Here is a 9,712-nt window from a genome sequence, read left to right on the forward strand (position 1 = left end):
AATTGGATGTTAGTTCTAATTTTCATTTATGAATTAACATATCATTATTCTGTATCTTAATCTCAGTTTCCTCTTTCAACTAGATTCCTAATCTGTTGATTGGAGTTGCATGTAATTTGTCGCCAAAGGTAAAAAGATATAGTTACTGTAAAATAACATTGAATTTTATCCTTTGTTAGAGGAAAACCATACGTACATAAAAATGAATAAAAAAAAATACGTTATTAAATGGATGGTATCCGTTGCATAAGGATATAGACTATCAGCCGAACACAAATGGTTTAACTGCTTAATGTGGCGGAAGCACGCGCTCGACCATGTGCTAGTTTATGACGGAGTAGGAGGCACCACCGAAATACGTTTTCCTGTCTCTTCGTGTTCTTTCATCGTTTATTTGTGTTAGTTGCCTTATTATTTGTATTCAAGTTATCCTTATTAGAAACCAATGACCCAGTTGATTTTTGTTAGCTGATGAGAAAGATAGATAAAAAAAAAACGCGGACAGTTAACTAATTATTGTAGGGAATAGTTTGAAAAGTTAAGTATTACTAAGAGTAATGTAATGTGTAGTTTTAACCATAATTTTATTAATATTTAAGGTTTCTTGTTATGGTCTTAATATAATAAGGTCTTATTTTTCTTTTAATTTTTTTTCTGGTTTTCTTAGCCACTGGCGTTGTATTTTTTGATGCTGAAGTTAACCTTGTGGTAATTTCGTCCTGTTGAAAAAAAGGTTTTGATAAAGCACATGGTGAGACCGCTTATAACATGACCCTGAAATGAAAAGATTGGCGTTTGTTCCTTTAATGGTTTTGTTCTCCCCGGAGAGAGGGCCATCTGTTGCAAGCAAGGAAGGTGTCCGTCTTCGAAGGAAGGTGGTAATCAAGTGTGGGTATTCCTTGCTCTGCTTGTAACTGCCTGTTCCTATATATATGTCTAAAGGCCTGTGAGTGGAAAGATTTGATTTTTTATATGCATTCATCTTAACATGTTTTGAATCCCTTTCTGAGTGGGGATATTTAAAGAAGTGAAAGGGTTTGTGTATCGCCATGATCAGCAAAACGGTACTAGTCAGTTCTACCCATATTAGATTGATTTGCTGAGAGCGATCAGACGAAAATCGCCCACCATCGGCAATCTGCAGTATGAAAATTGCCAAACTTCAGACATGAATAAGGACATGTCTGACTACTTTGTCCTACAGTGAACTAGAAACGGGTGAATTTATTGTTGTTGTTTTGTATCTATCACGTTGGCAGTAAATTCACAGATTTCTTAATGGCTATTTGCAATGTAAGGGGCATTACTAATATTCCTAGGTATTGTACTCACTTTGGGTTAGCTGATCATCATCATCATCATCATCTCCTCCTACGCTTATTGACGCAAAGGGCCTCGGTTAGATTTCGCCAGTCGTCTCTATCTTGAGCTTTTAATTCAATACTACTCCATTCATCATCTCTTACTTCGCTCTGTATAGGCCTCAGTCATGTAGGCCTGAGTCTTCTAACTCTTCTAGTGCCTTGTGGAGCCCAGCTGAACGTTTGGTGAACTAATCTCTCTTTGAGAGTGCGAAAGCATGCCCAATCCATCTCCATCTACCCCTCATCATGACAGGTGCTTCAAATTGAATCTTGTGTATGCGACTAAATCTATTTTAAACAGATCTCTTCTGTTGATATATGTGTAAAGTTATTCCATTTTAAACGAATTAATGGTCTTCAAATGAACCGTTTGAAGGAAGCAAAGGGTGTTGTTGTGTTCGCGCATGTGATTCAAACTCCAGAATCTAAAAAAAAAAAAAAAAGGTGATAAAAAGTATCTCTTGCAGTGGCGTATCCTGTCTATCTCCTGTGACTCAGCGTCGGTTTAATTATTTTTATCTGAACTTGGCGATTTTTTGTTGTTGCAAACTAGGCACTGTTGCTTGGCGCGATCTCCGGGTGCGTATGTACTTGAACTGTACAGCTGATGGATGGATATTTGCATTATTGTTTTTGCTTCAGTTTTCATTTAACTTAACCTTGTTGGGTACCGTGAATGAATTGACCAAATGTGTGCCGTGTTGAATAACTGCGTAGTTAGTTGTTAATTGGTAAAGTTTTTATAGTTTATATGGGAAATATTTTAATGTTATTACTCTTAAAATATTTTATTTTTCCTTGTTTCATTTCCTCACTGGGCTATTTTCCCCGTTGGGGCCCCTAGGCTTATAGCATTCTGCTTTTCAAACTAGGGTTGTAGCTTAGCAAGTAATAATAATGATAGTGATAATAATTAAAATAATAATAATGAAGGCTGTATATCATGTATGATTCTTATCGTCTTTATTTCGAATTATAAAGTTTATTATTTTGTTATTTTTTTAAATTCTAGTTCACTATAGATTATGATACCATCTCGGATATAGATTTTTCATGAAAGCTTGCTTTTATTTTCACTTGTCTGTTTTAAAGATTCAGTATTTCTAATTAATGTGTCATGAAATACGAAAGGATACATAATTATTCAAGTATTAAAAGTAACATCTTGGATATAACTACAATGGATATTTTATGTTTGGTTATTTTCCGGTTTATAGGATTAATTTTGAATTTGGTTATATTAGTGATGTATATTATATTATTGATTTTGCCATTTATTTAGTATTTATTGTAGTTTCATTTGTGTTTCGTCCAATAAAAAGATCTGATAGATGATGAGTATTGCGACCTGATAATATTAGGCTTATTAATCGTGAAGAATATTTATTTGAGTATTAAAATCAAAGGTGTGTAGTATTAGAATACCTTATTTATTTTTATCCCCATTTCAGCTTAATATTTCAATATGTGAGGCTCAATACTACACAGTATTCTAGAAGTTTTATTCCAGCTGTGACCAATCTGTGGAATAATCTTCCTAATCGGGTAGTTAAATCAGTAGAACTTCAAAAGTTCGAAGTTGCAGCAAATGTTTTCATGTTGAACAGGCTGACGTAAGTCTTTTATAGTCTATATATGATATATCTGTTTTGACGTTGTTACTGTTTGTAGAATGATTTATTGTTAATTTGTTCTCATCATTTATTTATTTCCTTGTTTCATTTCCTCACTGGGCTATTTTTCCATGTTGGAGCCTTTGGGCTTATAGCATCTTGCTTTTCCAACTAGGGTTGTACCTTGGCTAGTAATAATAATCATAATAATAGTAATAATAATAATAATAATTCTCACATCCTTAAAAAAAATTAATTATTCTTCTCCCCGAAATTTGAATAATGGGGTGGTTAATTTCCTTTAATAATTAGGATTACTGCTAGAAACTTATCGTAGCTTTTGGCTTAAGGGATTACTCATTATCCATTTATATATCCAGCAATGGCCCTGTAGATATGCGAGTGCCTATTCTTTTCAAGTATATTTTCTTTTAACTATAAATGCTCTGGCTGTAATAAATAAATATTTTTTATCTTTTCGTAACTAATATATATAGAATTTTTTCGAAAATTTTAGTGTTCATTTTTATCTTGTTATGAATTCAGTCATTCTGGTGTTGGAAGGTCAACTTTCTAACCGTGTTGGTAGCGTCTTGCTTGTTTTGATTTTGTAAGTAAGCAATTGCAGGTAAATGCAAGGAAAGGAGTATATACTCCTAATCGGGTACTTGAATCGGTAGAACTTCAAAAGTTCAAACTTGCAGCGAATGTTTTTATGTTGAACAGGCTGACAGTCTTTTTATAGTTTATGTATGAAATATCTGTTTTGATGTTGTTACTGTCTCTAAAATATTTTATTTTAATTGTTCATTATTTCTCCTATCGTTTATTTATTTCCTTTCCTCACTGGTCTATTTTTCCCTGTTGGAGCCCCAAGGGCTTATAGCATCTTGCTTTCCCATCTGGGGTTGTAGCTTAGCTAATAATAATAATAATAATAATAATAATAATAATTGATTATTACAAGGAAATATCGAGTGAAGAATTCAGGGAAAGTTTTTCCAGTAAAAAGGATTTTGGTTAAGAAATTGTTAGTGCTTAGTATCAATTAATACTATTCGTAGGTTCCTCACTTGACCTCTTGGGAGACAAGGGCTTTGTGGTAGCGACCTCGTCTCACAAATTCCATTTCAAGAAATTATTGACCTGAAAATCCAACGTGGTTGGAACAAGAGCAATCAGAAATCTTTGACCTCCGCCAAAAGATGACGTTGACTTAAAAAAATGCAAATCCGGATCTAGAATCCGGATCCGGAACCGGATCATCTCCAAAATTTGATGGAATCGGCCATGGCCTAAGATTTATCCGTGGTGAAATTTTCGTCAAAAATCCGTCAGTTTATTTTGATAACTTTTAAAACTGTGAAAAATGTAAATGCGGTTTCAGAATCCCGATGCGGACCATATCCAAAAATTTAATGAGGTCGTCCATGACCTAAGATCTATCTGTGGTGTAAATTTCATCAAAATTGGTTGAGTAATTTTAACGTGATCCTATCCACATATAAATAAATAAACATACTCGAAAATATAATCTCCTTGGCGGAGGTAATTAAAGGGACTTCGTATATGGGACATTTAAAGTGACATTGTTGATTGCTTTAGGTTTCTGAATTTTTTTTTTTTTTTTTTTTTTTTTTTTTTTGTCTATAGAAAACTCCCCCTACTAAAGTAGAGTTTCAGTAAACATGCGTGTACTGTGTGTTTTCATTGTGGGATGGTTAGTAAAGTCCAATGGTTCTGTGACGGGCCGAGAGAGGCTGTGACTAAGAAGGCGGGATGAAAGCAACTGAGTAACTTTATTACAGAACATCCCTTTATATATACGTAAAGTCCTGGCAAAAAGGACATAAAAACATAACAGACAATTTCATGTTCGACCGACAACTGGTGCTGTTAACAGTTAATGATGAGAAAAACAGACATGTTTATTCAGGTCCCTATCAGTGTGAGGGAAGAGCGAAGATACAAAGCATGATATATTAAAAAAAAAAAAAAATTACTATGTACGCCCACACGATCGGTACAATTCCATCAATTTACCTATAATTCTTTCTTGAGTAATGTTCTACTACATTTTTATCTTTGATTTAAATGTATTTATGCCTGCAATTCTGTGGTTCTATTTAGCATGCGTATTTTGAGCATGTTACTCCTGCACTTACTTTGATTAATCCTTAAGGGTTTTGTTGGCCGATGCGGTACTGTCTCGCTTTTACTCGTTAGTTCCTTTGGTCGCCGCAACCTCACCATCCTTGTGAGCTAAGAATTGGGGTTTTGGGGAGCCTATATATTTTCTGCGTCACCAGCAGCTATTGCCTGGCCCTCCCTGGTCCTAGCTTGGGTGGAGAGGGGACTTGGGCGCTGATGCTGATCAAATGTTATTTATGTACAGTCTCTAGGGCATTGTCCTGCTTGGTTGTGCAATGTCACTGTCCCTTGCCTCTGCCATTCATGAGTGGCCTTTAAACCTTAAAGTAGGAATCGTTTGATTTAATGTTTATCCCAAAGGTGACCAGTTGCGAAGTTTAAATTATTCCCAGATATAATATATATTCACTTGCTCTTTATTTCATCCATTGTATGTCTGTGATGCTTAAAGGGTGGTTTACACGGTCGAACGGTTCGTCATACGCGGTTTGACAGACAAGTGTTTGAAGTGATGTTCGAACGTGTGAACGGGGTATTTGGTTGTTCAACACGTTCGTTGAACGGGACAAAGAAATTCTGTTCTCGCCTGACTTTTGTGGGCGGGGCTTCATTGTCCACAAGCCTTATGCATTTGTAGCTGACCCCACATCTTCGAACCGTTTGACAAGCAGGTTCGACAACCTGGTTCGACGAACAGTTCGACCGTGTAAACCCGCCTCAAGCCACGAACCCTATCCGTAACATGTCGCAATATGCCCAATGTATTTGTGCCATTCTGAAAATAAGTTCTGGAATCTTTCGCGTATCGACGGATCCTGAATAGACCGAGAGTCGTGACTCTTCACAAAACCAAGTGGGACATTGGGAAGTTTTCGTATTGAGCAGTATGTTTATGGACGCGAAATTAGCGAATCACTCGTTTCGCTGATGATAAACCGAGCTATTTTCGTCTCGTTACTTTTCACGGGGGTTGCTTTTGATGTCGACTTGGCTTTGATCGGAAGGGTTTTGTGTCGAGGTTTTCACGAATGATTAACATATACTCTTTATTTTAAACTATTAATTGGTGTTTTTTATTTGATTGTGTGACGTTTTGATACCTGGTATTTATTTAATCCCAGTTCATGCCATTTTATTTTCATATTTTATTTTATTTATTTTTTTAATTAGGTATTTCGAAAGATCTTTCCTTAAAATTTTGACGCCTACGCAAACCATCAGTGAATTAGGTATTTCGAAAGATCTTTGTTTGAAATTTTGACGCCTACTTAAGCAATCGGTAAGTGCCTTGTCGTCTCAAATTTTGCTTTTATTAAATGCATTTTATGTTTCATACTGTCTGATTTTATATTCATCTATATGGCACTATATGGCTTATTGTAAAAATGTCACGTAATTCTCAGATATGCAAAATAAAAAGAACTTTATTATTATTATTATTATTATTATTATTATTATTATTATTATTATTTTTATTATTAACAACAAATTCAATAGCCAAATTCCTGGATTTGAATAGGAAAAAAAATATATTTCCCCCAATTGCAAAATTAGCAAGCTCATACCGTCTCATTCTCAGAATAAAAGCTGTGCTAATTATATCTCGAACCCTATATTTCGTTGTTTACCATCCAAGCTATATTAAAATCAAAAGTTTTTATTGCTGTAAGGTTGCTGGAAGCACTGCGTTCAGTTATCATGAGCAATAAATATTGACTTAGTGTAAAACTCTGGTTCTTCAATTTGGTCTTCATTAATGTAGAGAGATTTTATATTACTTTAAATTCTTTTTATTAAGTAAGTCATGATACCTTGAAAATAATGTATTCCCATACTGTTATATTGCTTTGTTTACTCTTCAATGTATGCTGTTCTCTTGATAGAGTGAATTAGAAGATCGATATTAGGAGGTATTTGGGTCGTGTATGTGTGTATAAATATGTATATATATATATATATATATATATATATATATATATATATATATATATATATATATGTATGTGGACATATATATAGATTACATATATGTATATACACACGTGTGTAATATATATATATATATATATATATATATATACACATATATTAATATATATGAATATATATATATATATATATATATATATATATATATATATATATATATATATATATACATACACATATATGTACAATTATATGTAGATATATACTTATGTATATATGCTTATATAGATATGTGTGTATATATATATATATATATATATATATATATATATATATATATATATGTATATATATGTATATATATATATATATATATATATATATATATATATGTATATATTAATATATATATGTATATATATATATATGTATATATTAATATATATATATATATATATATATATATATATATATATTCACAGTATATGTATGTATATACTGTATATATATATATATATATATATATATATATATATATATGTGTGTGTGTGTGTGTGTGCGGGCGCGTGTGCATATTATGTTTTGTGCAACATTAAGTATATACGAATCTGAGATTTATGTTTCCCCCTTTAGAAATCAAGTTTAAAAGTAATTCAGGTTCAAACAGCTCTTCAACCGAGGAATTAATCCTATCATCATTTCTATGAATCTTACTGAAGTGAATCCGGAGATTGAAGCACAAGCTGTGTAAAGAGTTAGGAAGAGCAGTGCAGCTTATTATTATTATTATTATTATTATTATTATTATTATTATTATTATTATTATTATTATTATTATTATTAAGCTACAACCCTAGTTGGAAAACCAGGATGCTATAAGCCCAGGGGCCCAACAAGGAAAATAACCCAGAGAGGAAAAGAAACGAGGAAAATGAAATATGTCCTTCTAGAAGAGCTGCTTACCACAACTAAAGTCTCTCTTCTACTTTTACCAAGAGGAAAGTAGTTACTGAAAAATTACTGTGCAGTAGTTAACCCCTTGAGTGAAGAAAAGTTGTTGTATTTGTAATACCAAGGATTTTATGCATAAAAAAAAACAATTAAACACTTTTGGACTTACGTTTTTTAAATCTCGCAAAACTATCCGCTGCTTGGCAAGAATAAAAGAGTTCTAGATGATTGAATTAACCTTTATTATATCAAACAAAATTATTTACTGCTTAGTAAGACTAAAAGGAGTCCCTTGATGTATAGTTGATGTGTAGATGAAAATTTTTGCAGGAATTGTCTGACCGAATATTGTGCTAACGCGTTAACCATATGAAAATAGATACAGATTACAGATCTAATTATAATAAACTATGAATCATCAAATGACATTTAATAATGAATGAAAATATATTGTTTTGTTTCCTTACGTAGTGATTCCAATTCGAGGAAAACGAGATATCTTTTGTAATGATCAAACGGGTATCACCGCTAACAGAAGCTTATTTTTTGGAACTATTATAATAACCTTTTGGGTGAAAAATCCGTATCGCATAACATGCTGTGGTTCCATAACCATTTTTTTTTAGAAATAAAGATCCCCATTTCTAACAATAACATTGTAATTTTCTTAATTGGGTGTTTATGCTAATTATTGGGAAAGCTATCAATATGACATCTTTGTGAGGGTAGAAATTTTAAATACTCGTACCAATAGGGTTTGATGCTTGATATAAACTCAATACACAGTACTCAGCTAGATAGTCTGGCCTATTCTTCACACATTCTCCTCTGTCCTTATACACCTGACAACACAGATTACCAAACAATTCATCTTCACCCAAGGGGTTACTGCACTAATTGTTCAGTGGCCACTTTCCTCTTGGTAAGGGTAGAAGAAACTCTTTGACTATGGTAGGCAGCTCTTCTAGAAGGACACTCCAAAATCAAACCATTGTTTCTAGTCTTGGGTAGTGCCATAGCCTCTGTACCATGGTCTTCTACTGTCTTTTGGGTTAGAGTTCTCTTGCTTGAGGGTACACTCGAGCACACTATCCTATCTTATTTTTCTTCCGCTTGTTTTGTTAAAGTTTTTACATTTTATATAGGAGATATTTATTTTAATGTTGTTACTCTTCTTAAAATATTCTATTTTCCTTTTTTCCTTTCCTCACTGGGCTATTTTCCCCGTTGGAGCTTTAGGGCTTATAGCATCCTGCTTTTCAAACTAGGGTTGTAGCTTAGCTAATAATAATATTAATAATGATAATAATAATAATAATAATAATAATAATAATAATAATAATAATAATAATAACAACACCGTTTTAATCCCAAAGTGTAAGTAATTTGATATACTCAGCTTAGTTTTGATCCCCACAAATCAATAAAACAAAGCTGTGCATTGATCCCAGTGTTATAGAAATTTGAAATCCTTACTAAAATGCAGTTTTGATTCTTATATAACATCCATCCCTTGTTTTATTATCGAAAAGGATGAGAATGCAAACTGATAACAATGGGCTATCAAGTCTTCGAATGGTACTTTTATACGAGTGCCACATACCTACCTCTCTAGTAAACCGTGTATTTATATGAGTGGGTTTGATTTGAAAAAAAAAAAAGTTTTGGTTTATTATGGAGTTTTCTGGCGTCGTACAGTCCACG

Source organism: Palaemon carinicauda, chromosome 3, assembly GCF_036898095.1.
Source record: "Palaemon carinicauda isolate YSFRI2023 chromosome 3, ASM3689809v2, whole genome shotgun sequence".
In the NCBI taxonomy this organism is placed as follows: domain Eukaryota; kingdom Metazoa; phylum Arthropoda; class Malacostraca; order Decapoda; family Palaemonidae; genus Palaemon; species Palaemon carinicauda.